At 44.7% G+C, this 15,139-nt stretch overlaps 2 long non-coding RNA genes across 2 annotated transcripts in view; both read right to left on the reverse strand.

Moving 5' to 3' along the window:
• The window catches only part of LOC309527117, a 70,973-nt gene extending 60,570 nt beyond the window's left edge, over positions 1–10,403 (reverse strand). Inside the window, exons 1-2 of the long non-coding RNA XR_014217112.1 lie at positions 10,060–10,403; positions 6,169–6,324 (exon numbers count right to left, since the gene is read on the reverse strand). This is a non-coding gene — a long non-coding RNA (uncharacterized lncRNA). The remainder of the gene's footprint in view (positions 1–6,168; positions 6,325–10,059) is intronic.
• A 12-nt stretch (positions 10,404–10,415) lies between these two features.
• LOC309527112 overlaps positions 10,416–15,139 on the reverse strand; it is a 29,505-nt gene continuing 24,781 nt past the window's right edge. Inside the window, exon 3 of the long non-coding RNA XR_014217106.1 lies at positions 10,416–10,500. This is a non-coding gene — a long non-coding RNA (uncharacterized lncRNA). The remainder of the gene's footprint in view (positions 10,501–15,139) is intronic.

The raw sequence follows: 15,139 nt of genomic DNA on the forward strand, positions 1-15,139 counted from the left end.
ATATGCTGCTGAGTGAGCACAGGAATTTGTTTTGAATTGAGCTCATGGTCCTTCAGTGTGAAAATATGTTCTGAGGAAAGTCTTCTTCATTTTGGCCAATATGGTGGGGTTTTTTTTTAAGGTGGAGGAGAATGATTTTGTTGTTGCTGAACAATTGGGAGACCTTGCCAATCTACTGTAGACCTTAAGCCACATTCACACCACAGATTTAAAGCAGTATCATAGCACTTTAAATTGTCATGGCTTCCCCCAAAGAATTATGGGAGCTGTAGTTAAGGGTGCTGATCCCCTTCCAGAGCTACAATTTCCAGAGTGGTTTAACAATCAACCCCCCTTCACAGGGAACTATGGGGTAGGGGTGAAGGAAGGGGGGTGCAGTGGGTGCGGACTGCCCCGGGTGTCACCACTGAGGGGAGTGACAAAATGCTGGGCAGCACTCACTGCGGGGCCTGCCCACACGGTCTACCCGCTGCCTCCCCCCCAGCTGTAGGGCTCTTATCTACCTTCTGCCCACCCGTGGACAAGGATGGATGGTTTCTTTGTTTCTTATTTTTCCAGTGTTCAGTCCTTTGCATTTCTGCATCAGATTTGTTCATGAAAATTCATCGGCATTTTGGTGCAAATTTCCCATACATACATGCATGCATTTTCCTCTACTATTGCACATATTGGCATGTTATTTTTGTTAATATAAGCATTTGTATGCACAATTTACCCTAGCATATGCATTTCTCTACACATCACTTGGCCAGTGAACTACACTGCAAATTTCAACAAAAGGCTTCGTTTTGCATATTGTTCCAGGAAGTGTGAATGAGACAGGTTCACCTTTAAATGTGAATTGAATTGAATTCCTTCTCCATCCCTACTCTTGGTTTCCATCATAGGAACCAACTCTAGGTTGGGCACCCACAATAATATAATTGTGCGGCTGGGCACCCACAAAGTCAATGAAAAAAGCTGGCAAGCAGCAGCAGTGCTTCCTCCAAGAGAAAAGCCACAGCCAGCCAGTGAGGCACCCTTTTCCAGGGGGTGGAGCTCAGATGCAGAGAAGTCTCTCTGCCTCTGAGTCAGAGCCGCTCCCCATGGAAAAGGGTGCCTTGCTAGCATGGGATAGGAGGAGGAAGAGGAGTCACCAGCGGCCACCATTGCAACATGGACATGCAACATCACATGCACACATGCAGGCGTGTGCATGTGATATCACATGCCCACGCTGCAGGGGCAGGCACCCACAATCCTGAGGGTGAGATAGCACCCCTGGTTTCAGTCCATTTGCAGACACAATCCTTGCCTCTCCTACTTACATACCTTTATTAGGAAGCTTCCTTATACCCAGTAAGACCATTGGTCTATTTAGCTCAGCATTGCTTATATGGACTGGTAGTGGCTTTCAGGATTTCAGGCTAGTCTTTGCTAGTCATACCTAGAGATGTTGGGGATTGAACCTGATACCTTCTGCATGCAAGGCAAATGCTATACCACTGAGCTATGGTCCTTCCCCTTATTTTCTCTCACACTTAAGAGATACAGTAGCCCAAATACTTCCCATCCCTTTCCCTTGTGCTCTCTGTCTTCAGCTGGCCCTGTATGCTCTCAGCCAAAGTGATTCCTCAAGTCCAGCCAAGCATCTGTCAGCAAGCCTGGCCTCCACACCCTCCCTTGCCGCCTTCCTCCTTGCCCTGCCTGTCTGATCCAGACAGCAACCTCCTTGGGGCAGAGACTGACTCTCTCTAGGGCTCTGCAGCACTGACAGCATTCAATAAATGATAAATAATCATGTCCTGGACTCAGCTTCCTAGGAGGGCCTGGAGCAGCTAAAGGGAAGCACAGCAGCCATCTGTGGCTCTGCTGAAAGACGTTGCTGCTCTCTTTAGCCTTCCCACCAACCTGCTTCATCCTGCCAGACCCCCCCCCCAAAAAAAAGGCATTGCAAGCAGAGAGCAGAAATCCAGCCTGCCTTCTCAGCTGTCAGGCAGGTCTTAGCATCCTGGGGAGAAGATTTCGACAAAAACGGATCCTGGGGATTCCATACTTTGTGATGCTTAGCAACCACAGCTCAGACAGATTGGGCAGAGGAAGGTGAAAATTGTCCCTGAAACTGCAGTGTCTATATTAAACTGGTCTCTCTCTCTCTCTCTCTCTCTCTCTCTCTCTCTCATATTCCACATCCCTCGGAATACACTGATTTGTATTTTACACACACACTCGCCTTCACACAATGCTACAATCTCCCACGGGTAACAGATTTACACTATGTCAACAATGCAATATGATGGGTAAATGCCCATGAGAAAGAATAGGCCGTCAATTGTGTCGCTGCAGTGCAATGCCAAAACTTTACCAGACTCTCCCCGAAAGCACAACCGGCTACTGAAAACGAGTGGGACAAACAGATCCAAAAATGATATGAAAAAATACATAGGCGACTGTCAGTGCAAGGAATATTCTAGCTGCTTTGCTAGTCTGAAATAATGCAGAAGGAGGGGCTGGCAGTTCTCAGATGATCAAAGATCGGAGACACCAAAACCCTGCTCCTGGCCTTCTGATGTGCCAGAAATTGCTTCATAGGAATATTGGATGCTGCTGCATTCCAAGCCAGATTATTGGTCCATCTAGTGTAGTATCCTTCTGCATACCAGTTGCTGTGAACTGCAGGAGGGGACCGTGCTCCTGAGCTTGGGTTGTGCTTGAGGGTTTCCCACAGGCATCTGGGTGGCTACAGGGTGCTGGTCTAGATGGGCCACTGGTCTGATCCAGCAGGCTCTTCTTACGTTCTTATTCTCTATAATGACTGGCAGTGGCTATCCAGGGTTTCCAGACAATGGTATTCCCCAGCCCTACATGGAAATGACAGGGACTGGACCTGAATGGGGGCACCAATGAAGGCTGGTGACTCCCACTTTAGGGAATGTTACATAGCAGCTTACATCAGCCAGAAAGGAGCAGTTTTGAAAGGGTGGGGATGAAACCCACCTACATCCGAGGCACACTTAGAGTACATTCTGTTGCTGCTGTGAAAATCAGTGTTTGCACCTTTTGGTAATGAAGCCAGCAGGCCCACTGATTTCTATGTAAGCTGAGCAACTGGGACTTAATGTGAACATTGCAATGCAAACAAATGCATGTTTACTTGGCAGCAAAGTCACCATACTTTGTCCTGGTATGTTTACTGGAGTTTATTTCTCCTAGGTAATGTGCTTCAGACTGCAGCCTTAGGGCGCATGCAGCCACTAATGCATGGAACAAAAAACAAAATATGTACATGCTTAATCATTTCCTTGCCCATATCCTTCTCCCCTAGTTGCTCTTCACTAGATGCAGGACTCCAAAACTGCCTCTGCAAACATACTTTTGCAACCCTGTGAGGCAAGAGGCAAGTGATCGAGAGCTGTGAGAAGTAACAGGTGAGGAATGGATTAAGCATCTCCTCTTCCTCCTCCCCTCCTCCCTGATCCCCTGCCCCTGCTTTTCCCTAAGAAGTTTTGGCTTTCATTACATGGGTGTGTGTCTGTGTGTAATGCCCAGTTCCACCCTCAGAACCACAGCAGAACTTTTAGCACTTGGACATTAGGTACTCATGATGTCCATCATGCAAACACTCCTGTGTCAGAAAGCCAATTCAATTAAAAGCTTTCAACCCATTCCAATCCTTCTTGAGACTAAAGAAGTGAGTCACAGAAGGGATTTAGCTTTCCTCCACACACTCACGATCTGTTCCGAGTGGCGGAGACTCAACCACATACTGCTGTGCAAGGGGCCTGCCTGTGGTGGACACATACAAAAATCATTTTGTTATTCTAATTCAGCACTGTCCACAGCAGTGGGAAGGTGTTGTGGTTACCAAATCGAGCTGTGTGCGGGGCAGTCTCTACGCTGAGCTTCATCTCTGCCATTTGCTCAGAGGGTGGCCTCAGGCGAACCACTTGCTCCCAGCCTTAGCAGTCCAAGGGATAATAATAGTTGCCTACTTTAAAGAGCTGCTATAATCTTGGTTAAATAACACATGGGAAGCTCATCTAAAAAACAAGAATCATATAATAAATACTAATGGTCCCTTGATACATCCTGTTTATCGTGGTTGTACTGGAGTGGTTATGCATAATCCCCTTTCAACCCTGTTTGCAGCTGCAAAAGTTTCAGGGTGGACATATGTTCCGGTTTAATTTTTTGTCCCACTTTTGTTGCACTATACAAGTCACCGAAGACCGCCTTCTCATCATCGGCATCTGAAGGAATCTCAATGGCTAATGGTGAAAACAAGGCTGCTGGCAAATAATTGTTGCCAGAGCAAATGAAGAAATGTCTCAATGCCTCCTTCCATGCCTCCACTGCTACTAGACACAATGGCTATGCTCTGCCTCCGCAGTCAGAGGCAGTAATGCTTCTGAATACCAGTTGCTGGAAACCACAGGAGGGGAGAGCCCTCTTGTCTATTTCCCATTGGCATCTGGGTGGCCACAGCGAAGACAAGATGCTGGACTAGGTGGGTCACTGGCCTAATCCAGCAGGGTCTTCTTATGTTCCTGGTCATGCCTTCCCTGCTTTCTTTCTCTGTGGCAAATAGTGTTGTTTGGCCTTGCAAAATATTATAAATCCCACTGTATAATCAAGGGTTGGGGAAACTGTAACCTTCTATAAATTGTTGGAATGCAACTCCCACCATTCCTCTGGACCATGTTGCTTGGGGCTTATTGGGACTTGGAATCCAATGGCATCTGGAGACAAGGCACACATTCCCCATCTCTGCTCTGCCCCATTCATACTGTGCTTCAATATGGCACTCTACCTTGGAATTCATATACCAGGGAATGATTCAGGGAATGATTCAGGAGATGCGGAGATTATAGAAGTGAATAATCTTAAACTATGTGAAGCAAGTGTGACTTAAGGTGTTGCAAAAACGGCCCTCTTTGGGACTGTGCCTTCAGTAATGACCAACACTCAGGATAGATAAATCTATCAATTCTGGTTTTTCTCAGTTTCTGATTTCTCTGTCTTGCTCAGTTTACAACATTTCTGCATTAAATCTATCATCATCATCATCGTTTAAAAACAACCCCCATGCACACTTTTCTCTAATATATATATTTCTGTACACATGTTTCGGTTAGAAAACCGCATTGCAAAATTCAGAGTAGTGCAGATTTCAAAGAACAGTTGCACTTTAGTTTGTGAGTTGTTTCCAGAAAATGTGGATTAGGTAGATTCCCGTTCAAATGTGCACCATGCTGAATTTTTCCTCCCACCCTAGCCAACACACCCTCTATCTCTGGAAGCAGCCCTGAAGTTGCCAAGCTCCAAATGTAAATCACACCACCTCTCTGTTTTAATTCCTCAGTGCAACCCGCATAGCTTCAATCTGTAGTCCCTTTCCTAGGTGTGAGTTTAAAGTGTCCAGTTGTCTGAGCAAATGCATGAGAATGAACACAGCTATAACACAATAGTTAGGCACTTAAAAGTCTACTGATTTCAATAGGACAAAGTCAAGAATATGCTTAAACACTCTTCTCTCATTAAAATCAACAGGACTGAAACACGCTGAACTTAGTCTGGATTTTGCTCCGTATTTATGCAGCTCTCTGAAGCCAAGGAAAGTAGCCCATTTTTAGTATTATTCCATTTGAATGATTTTAATAGTGGCTTATGATGTGATTTTTTAAAAATAAAAATTCTCAGGGCTAGCATGGCAGGATCAAGCAGCTGGAGAGCCTCTCTTTATCTCTTTTTAGCCAGCAGGAAGCCACACTCTGGACTGACAATATTATACCTGAAGCCAAAACAGGAACATGCCTTAAAATGCTGTTATGTGTTTGCCGAGTGTTTTCTCTTCTTCTTCTTCTTGGCCATCGACTCTCCTTGCAGGGGACCTTCCCCCTTGCACCTGGCTTTCCTTCAGTCTCTCCTCCTCACCCACCAGTTATTGAGCTGACAGGCAGGTCACCTGGGCTCAATCCCTAGCTCTTTTCCCGTCTGTCTCTACACAGGCTCAGAAAGCTCTTTGAGGCAGAGATTGTCTCTCACCTTTTGTCTGCAGCGCCTGCCAGAACAGTGTGTTGACCTCATTTGGGGAATATCAGTGCTACTGAGGACAGCGGATCACAGACTAAATATGAAATAACAGTGTGATGTGCAAGCTCAAAAAGACAAAAGGCTCTTTTGGCTTACCTGGTATCACATCATATCCAATACATAGGATATAGTTCTTCTCTACTGTCCTCAGTTGTGTTTTTCCCCATCCTCCTTCACCACAGTTTAAGAAACGATTTGGCCATGTGGAGGAACTTGGCAAACAAGGGCATAGGTAGGACATTTTTCTTCCCCCTGGGCAAAAGAGATTTGGGTTGGTTATGTGTACATCATGGACCCAGGAAGATTCAGAGAGGTAGTCAGTGGAAATGCATAGGTTTTAATGAAAAAAAGGTCCAGCACTAATTATAAATGTAGACTGGGGCCAACCAGTATCTTTCATTGTTTTATGGCAAGACCCTGCCTATAGCTAGAGAGAGATTGAGCGATTGCTAACATATGATCTAGAATGGCTCTAGATGATGGCGTATTAAAAACAGGGCTCTGCCAGATGTTAAGCTGTTTCATTATTCAGAGCAGAGCGGTGATTACAGGGACATAAAACATTTTCTTAGGGGGAAACACCCAAATGAAGCAAATATGCACATTGTGCACTGTGCTGCTTTCACAGCCTATTGCTATTTCAGCACCATTTTGTGGGGGGCCTTCTTGCTAGGAATAGTCATATGGGCAATCCCAACCAATCAGGGACCACATAGCAAACATGATATTAAAATGCTCTACAGCCAATCAGATTTGGCTAAATGGTGATCTCAGAAAGCCAAACAACAATGCTTCCTGGATCAATACTGTCCTCACTCTGAATGGGCAAACACCCCCCTTTAGTTGATGAAAGTGGAATGTTTTTCTACTGTCTGAAGTTTCCATGAAAAGTCCCTCCCTTCTTATTCTCCTCTAATGAAAAATATAATAAAACACACAACCAGATGACCTGGAGCAGATGTGTAAACATTACAGTTGTCAGGATGGATTTTTCAGTTTTCCTGATAAACAACCAACCATTCTAGGCCAGTGGAAGATATTGACAGGCTTTCAAAATGGATACATAAGCAGCCAAGTTCATGAGTTTCATTGGCTTCAGGACAGGAGGTGTTTGTGGGTGTGGCCTTTGGGAGGGTCTCCATGGCCACAGTTCTTCTCTGGAGCCGTAAGAACTGTGGTTGTTTCTGTAGGTCCTAGTGGCAAAAACGCTGAAAACGGAGCACAGCTCTCCTCTGGGAAGGAGCCAATTAAGGTTCTATTGGCTGTGTTCTGTCTGGCATATTTTTATCTTAACCCAATTTTAATGAAATTTACAAAGATTGTTTTATTGCATATTAACAGCCAAATGTCATGATGCATTCTCCTGGCTGGTGGCTGTGCACAAAATGCAACTGGGGAGCACTTGCTTTCATCTTGTCTTCCAGGATCTTGTCATCATGTTGCATCTGCATCAGAAGAGGAATCCTAGGACATCAGGGACCATCATAATAAGGGGGATCCTCTCACTGGGCCATCTCAGGAAGCAGCCACAGAGGCAACCCCTGTTACAAAAACTTTCTCAGACATAGACGAGGAGAGGATAAATTCCAAGGAGCCATGTCTTCTCTACCTCCTGTTCCGAGAATGTTATATTGCCAACAACCACAGATGTAGATGAATCCCCTATGGAAATTCCTTTAGTTCTGGGCATCCTGTGTTCACCACCATGCCAGATTCTGAGGCAGCAGCAGGGATGCCAGCCTTGCTCAGAAGCAGAGGCTGATCAATTCCAGGGAGGTCGAGGCTACAGTACATACATCCTGATGGCAGTATTTCAGCTCTCAGTAGACTTCAGGCTGATATTGGAGCCATCCAGTCATCTGATATTTGACTTAAAGGTAATGGTAAAGGGACCCCTGACCATTAGGTCCAGTTGTGACCAACTGTGGGGTTGTGGTGCTCATCTCGCTTTACTGGCCAAGGGAGCCGGCGTACAGCTTCCGGGTCACGTGGCCAGCATGACTAAGCTGCTTCTGGCGAATCAGAGTAGCACACGGAAACGCTGTTTACCTTCCTGCCGGAGCGGTACCTATTTATCTACTTGCACTTTGACATGCTTTTGAACTGCTAGGTTGGCAGGAGTAGGGACCGAGCAACGGGAGCTCGCCCCGTTGCTGGGATTCGAACCACCGACCTTCTGATAGGCAAGTCCTAGGCTCTGTGGTTTAACCCACAGCGCCACCCGCGTCCCTACTGATATTTGACTTAAACCCTACCTATTAGTCAGGCTACATCTGCACCATATATTTAAAACACTATTATACCACAGTCATAGTTTTCCCCAAGGAACCTGGGAACAGAAGTTTGTTAAGGATGATCAGAGGTGTTAGGAAACCCCTATTCCTTTCACAAAGCTACGATTCCCAGTTCCCTAGGGAAAAGGACTGATTATTAAAGCACTCTGGGAATTGTAGCTTTGTGAGGGGAACGGGTCTCCTAACATCTCTCAGCACCCTTAACTAACTAGTTCCTAGGATTCTTTGGGGGATGCCACACTTGTTAAAGAGGTATAAATGTGCTTTAAAGGTATGGTGTGGATGTGGCCTTGGTCTTGCGTCTAGCTTTACAGGGTACTGTGTCCCAGGCAGGGGTGCCAACTTGGGCCCCCTGCTGTGGGTGCCCAAAGTCAGTACCGCGCGGTGCCGTAATTACTTCACGGCACACATGCTCTGGCTGCTGTTGACATTGAATAATAAATATAATAATTTTATTTTCTTAAGCAGACTACTAGGGGTGGATGCATTAGATTTGATTTCTTACTTTTCCTATCTTCAGTCCCCCACACTTCCACATCAACTGATGATTTCTTTTAAAGTTCTTAGAAAAGTTCATCGGCATTTTATCGAGCATATCTCCCAACACATACATTTTGTATACATTTTTCCTAATGTAAACATATTTGCAAGCAATTTCTCTCCCCAAATGTAATGCATTTTTGTATGTTACTTCCACTAACATACACACTTTCATATATGCATATTCATGCATATTTTGGTTGGAAAGTTGCATCACAAAATTTGGAGAAGTATGAATTTCAAAGGATGGCATGTAGACCAAACTGAAGTTCTCATGCATCCCTGTTGGAGACAATTGAGAACTCTGTTTGAATGCAGAGAATGATTGCTAGCATAATGTACATGGAATCCATTGAGCACCCTGAAGTATTTGAAGTATTGTTCCTAAGCCAAAAATGCCATCTTCCCCCAGCATTTCCTTGGATATCATGCATTCCGAAACATTTCTGTATTACCTTTGCATACTCTTCAAGTCTATTGCAATTTATTTCCCTATGTCTGAAACACAGCAGTAGCTGGGAGGGGGGCAATCATTGATGTCTTCCCAGCAGAAGTGGTGCTGGGCTCGCAGGGACTGGGATGGTGCAGCGTGGTGGCAGTGAAGTTTCAGGAGCTCCAGGGTGGCCGCAGGGTAGTGGAGAGATGCTCTTATGATCCGCTGTAACCCCTTAGAGGTTTTTGTGTTGTTGTTTTTAGTAGAACAGAACTACAGCTTAAACAGCCCTCCTTATTTTGTATTCATACATTTGTTTTCCTTACCCCCACCCACCAATATATAACACATTGCAGTTATTTTTGACAATTCTATCCTGCCTTCCTATAAGAGAAAGAAAGAAAGAAAGAAAGAAAGAAAGAAAGAAAGAAAGAAAGAAAGAAAGAAAGAAAGAAAGAAAGATCCAAGGCAGAAATTTCAATCCCATCTCTTTTGGGTAAAGATGGAGGAACTTCCACCTTTCATGGCAAAGTTTGCAAAATCCACCTATTCATTTGCACAATACTAATCTTCCAGACGTTGAACAGAGAGTTTGTTCTGACATTTCAGAGCTGGTCTGGTTAATTCCCCTCTGTCGAGCAGCCAATTCTCCCCAGCCAATGGATTCCCCCACCTGTGTCGCAGAGCCATCTTCCAGCAGAAGCCTCCTCTTGTACTCACCCGCTTTGGTCCTTGTAAAACCGGATCAAATCTCTTATTAAATCTTCTCGGGGAGAAAAGTCAGTAGATGCTATTGGGTTAAAGTGAGCTTCTTCATCAGCTGTCGCATCCAGGAACTGGGAAATGTCAGGCTTGAGGCCTAGCTTGTGACAGGCTGCCACAGGGTCAGGTTCTGACAGAGGCCACGTGAGCCAGAGGAGGAAGGCCTAATCCTGAATAGGCTGAAGGTCACCAACCAGACAAGGTTATCAGGAAACCAAGGGCTGGAGGGAGCAGAAGACATAGTTACGGGCAGGCTGGAGGTCAAATACCAGTCTGGAGAGGTGCGATGAGGCGTCTTTGAGGGGGGCGACAAGCTGCTCAGGACTAGCCCAGAGGAAAAGGATTTATGGGGCACGGTGCCTCTCCATTGCTTTGGGAGGTCAGCAGACAATCTTCAGGCTGTGGAGAAAGCAGAGAGCACGCAAGATAGCGCTGCAACTTAGAGGTCACCCTTGCGGCACGAAGCCTAGCCTGACTGACTGGATAAAGGCCCAGAATGCTTGTGATGCAAGAGATTTAGGAGGCTGCCATTCAAGTCCCACCCACCCCTTCAGCACTTAGAACCTCAAAAGTGATTCGTTGGGGAGGATAGGTATGGACATATATTCCCTCTCTGTGATGAAACCATGAAGGGAAAGTGTCTCTGAGGGACAAACTCCACAACTCTCCAAGACTCAAGCTGTGCCTCCTTCATTTCCCCAAACTGAGCATTGAACTCACATCTGAGAGGTGAAGCACGATACCAAAGTTGAAACAAAGGACAATGGCCTCCTGTGGTGCGCTTTGGTTCCTCTCTTCACAAACACACACACATATGCACCTCACCACCATTTCAAATCCATCACCTAACATATTCAGGAGCTCTCTCCCTTCCCCACCATTGGACCAAATATCTAATTGCATCACAGAAAGAGGGGGGAAGCAGATGGCTTGATATAGCTCCATTCTCCTCTGTCACAGCAGCTGGTGTCTCCTTGCCCTTTTGGTTCCCTGTCCCAATTCCCTCCTAGCATGGGGGAAGTGGGGCCATCACCAACACCTCATCACACAGCACTGCCATCCTTTATTCATGGGCCTCAGACACATTAGCTGTCTTCAAGACCCCCCACCAACATGTCCCGAGGGAACTGCAGCCACTCCCCCTTCAATTAAGTCAGTAACGTATAGTTAATAATTCAAGGAAGTTGTAAAATATTCAAAGCAGTCCCAGTGGACCTCTGGCACAGAGGAGCTGGGGGCTTATTCATGGCAGGTACCTTCTCCCATTGTAAGAAGCTGTGTCAGCTCCCTTGATCATGTCCCTCTTCAGAATAAATACCGTAGTTCAAAGGATAGGTCCAGGAACCCACCTGAAGTTGCCATACACCCCCATAGATGTAGTGATGGAGGAGAAATTCAATTTTGTTTGCATTTTAATGAGAAACTATCTAATTCACACTCCTTGAAACAATCTGCAAACCGAAAGACAGGTATCTTTCCCAACCCAAACACACAAGCAGAGACTCTTACTTGTAAGTAAGAAATAGATATTTATTCAGGCAAATCATGGTACAGGCTCAGTAACAGACACAAGGCTCAGGCGTCATGGTTTAGGAGGTGAAGAACAGGGGCCAGAAGTTCAGAACTGGATGGAAACAATGAAGATGTTCCAACAGCTTTTAAAGATGTGGTGTGCCTACATGTGAAACTTGCTGACTTTGTGCAAATGTCAGGATTGCAAATGCACACGCCTTTGAGGGGAGGGGAGTCTGCTCCCATCTGAGAAGGCAGTCACTGGTCCAAGGTGACAAAACTGAACCTCACTTTTCAGGCTCCTGTTTAGTTGCTGCTGCCTCCAGTTCCTCCTCTTCCCTTGGCTGTTCCAAGCCCTCCCTAGCTTCCTCTGAGGCTTTCTGCTGGGGAGGAAAGTGTGGAGGGGAGGAGAGCCAGCACCCCCACTCCCCCTTCTGAAGTGGCTGAAGTTAGGGTGAAAAGGGAATATTCCCCATTCCTCTGACTCAGGTTCCCACCATTTAGCCCCCACCCCAATTTCTTCTTCTTACCTCTTGTGTCACCACCTGCCAATCCAATCCTGATTCCAACAGCATTGTGATACTGACCCTGGCACTTCCATACAGGGAAACAAGCTATTGGTATGTAAATTGTCATGTGTGAGGACTGCACATCTGTTATTTTGCAGTATGCTCAATCTTGTCAGTTGCTTCCCAGGACATATAATTGTAGTGAAACAAAGATGCATAAAACACAGTGTTGATATGTGATTTGTAGCTTAATGACTGCAAACTGTAATGCCAGAGCTTACTGCATAGCTTGACATTTATGTTGTGTTTTCACATTGACTCATGTTATGTTGTTGTTTCCCCTCCACGTAGTAAATTACTTGACAGTAGAAGTGAAAAAAATGGCACCTTTGAGCCCTGAAAATGGCACTGAACAGCTTAGCACTGCTCTTTCTAGCACTTTGAAATAATCAAATTATTAATGGAGTAAGAAATGTTTATATACCAGAAAGGATTAAAGTGGGATTGAGAGACCTATGGCCTTGCAGATTTTCCTGGACTACAGCTCCATTCATTCCTGAGGACTGGCCATGCTGGCTGGGGACAATAAGAGCCAGAACCAAACAGTATCTGGAGGGTTGTCAGGGATTAAAGCTATTGGGTGGGATTCATTTAAGGAACCCCATCAGCACAAGCCCTGTGTGAGACCTTCCGCTTGCACAAAAGGGCTTACCCCCTTCTTCTCCCTTAGTGCCCCCTTGGTGCTCCCTGAAAGCAACACCCCAAACCTGTCTCAAAGCTTGAACGTTGAGGAAGACAGCTCTGAAGGTGGGACTTCCCTCAGTCAGAAGAATATTTCCAGGGTTGCCATATTTCAAAAGGTAAAAACCAGGACACCCCAAAAGTTGTTGAAATCCTTTGAAATCCCAGCAATATCTGGGAAAATCTGGATATACGGCAGCCCTATTTTACACCCCTGGAGGTGGGGCTCCTCAATTAGAAGAGAATAGTGCTTCTTGAGCTTAATACATAGCCTTTATATGGTAGTTTTAAAAAGGTTTCAAAAAGGTAGTTTCAAAAAACTAATTTAGGTCCAGTTTCAATGATGCCAAGTTTTTATGTTAGGTTTCATGCTTGGACAATTCATATCTATGATACCGTGTAAACCAGGGGTAGTCAACGTTTTTATGCCTACTGCCCACTAATGCATCTTTCTTGATGGTAAAATTTCCCCACTTTTCCATATCAGTTTGCATTTTTCTAAAAAGGTCCTCATGAGAATTCATCAGCGTTTTACTGAAAATTTCTCCTAACCTACACATTTTTTAATGGAATTTTGTCTAATATAATATAATTTGTCTAATATAATACAATTTGTCTAATATAATACAATTTGTCTAATATAATTTTGGGGGAAATTGCAAACCAGTTCCGCTAAATTGTTGTACATATGTTATTTTCACTGTGCATTTTTATGCATACTTAGTCTATATATTTCTGTACACATTACTTGGGTGGAAAACTGCACTGCAAAATAAGGAGCATTTCAAGTTTTGAAGAATGGCTGTGTTTGGGGTGGAACTCAGTGTAGAACTAAGTGGAGTATACATGCACAGAACGAGGTCTGCTCATGCAGCAAGACCTTCCCCCGCCGCTCACCTGTCCCCTGCCTGCCCCCTAAACCTGTTCAGGGGTTTCCCCAAACGCTCCAGAACAGATTTGGGGAATATGGTTGCGTGAATGGACCTCATTCCATACATGCAACAACTGAGTTAAAACCTGGCCCAAGTGCAGATTAGGAAGGATTACCTTTAATGCAAACTGAATTTACTATCACCACCATCCCTAGTCGTTAGGTGGTTAGTTTTGATGGTTGCTGCTACTCTATTAATAAGTTGATGTTGGCCAACAAGCAATCTGCTATTCTCAGATAGTGCAATTCTTCTTTAGGGAACTATATTTGTATATATTTTAGCATACAGCAAAATCAATTGATTTCTTGAGAATTGGCAAGGAAATTTGTTGCACACTAAGCCAGAACTGAATTAATCATGTCCCCACCATAGTGGGTCTCTACTGGAATGCAATTATTTCTGTGTAGAGAATGGGTCTGTGTGGGGCCCTTTAAAATTCTTCTCAGTGACTGTTCCTTGACCACATGACAAGAGAATTGTGGCATTGTTCCCAGTTGTAGAGACATTTTAAAATATTGGTAGCTGCTCAGCATAAAAAGCAGAGTGACTGCTCTCTGTTGCACTCCAGATTTCAGGTACTGTAAAAGATTAGCAGGACAGGGAAAGAACTTCCATTGCTTTATAATGGCTACTTCATTCTATTTGTGACAGAGAATCATGCAGCAACTATATCATGGCAATGTTGGGTCCCATGTCACAATAGGCCAACACAGTGATATAACTAAGGTGGCAAATTTGGTTTTCAGCAATTAAAGAATGGAAGTCACAAAAGCCACAGACTTTGTATACCAATAAAAATGCAATAGTAAACCACAGTACTCAGATGAGAATTGTGAAATGTATTTCACACTGAGTACTCAATTAGGTGTGACACTGGAGCTCCCTGGTCTGACTACCCGCATTAAGAATTTAGCATATAATTGCTTCACCATCCCTTAAATTCAGACTCAAGAGACTGAAGCATGGGGAAGCAGGGAGGTGACCCCCTTACTCCCAGCACTGTCCCGTCACTCACTCACTCACTCACTCACTCACTCACTCTCACTCTCACTCTCTCTCTCTCTCACACACACACAGTGAAAATGTCACCTATAGCTCCTGTTTGACCCATTATGGGAACTTAACATGTACACAAGCGAAGAGTCTGGGTTTTTATGCTTTCTAGTTTTTGCTGTAGCTGGCAAACTTCTTGTCTCAAAGAACAAAGGAACTGTTATTAGCTTAGTACAAATATTTTCCTTAGACAAGTATCTTCCACATGTCAACCTTTTTTTAAAAAAAACAAAACTGCTACTAAATTGTGATCTCTGATTCTTAGCTAGATGATCATTCCGCCCTGAGAAG

The sequence above is a fragment of the Podarcis vaucheri genome, assembly GCF_965113315.1.
Source record: "Podarcis vaucheri genome assembly, chromosome: 2".
Lineage (NCBI taxonomy): Eukaryota > Metazoa > Chordata > Lepidosauria > Squamata > Lacertidae > Podarcis > Podarcis vaucheri.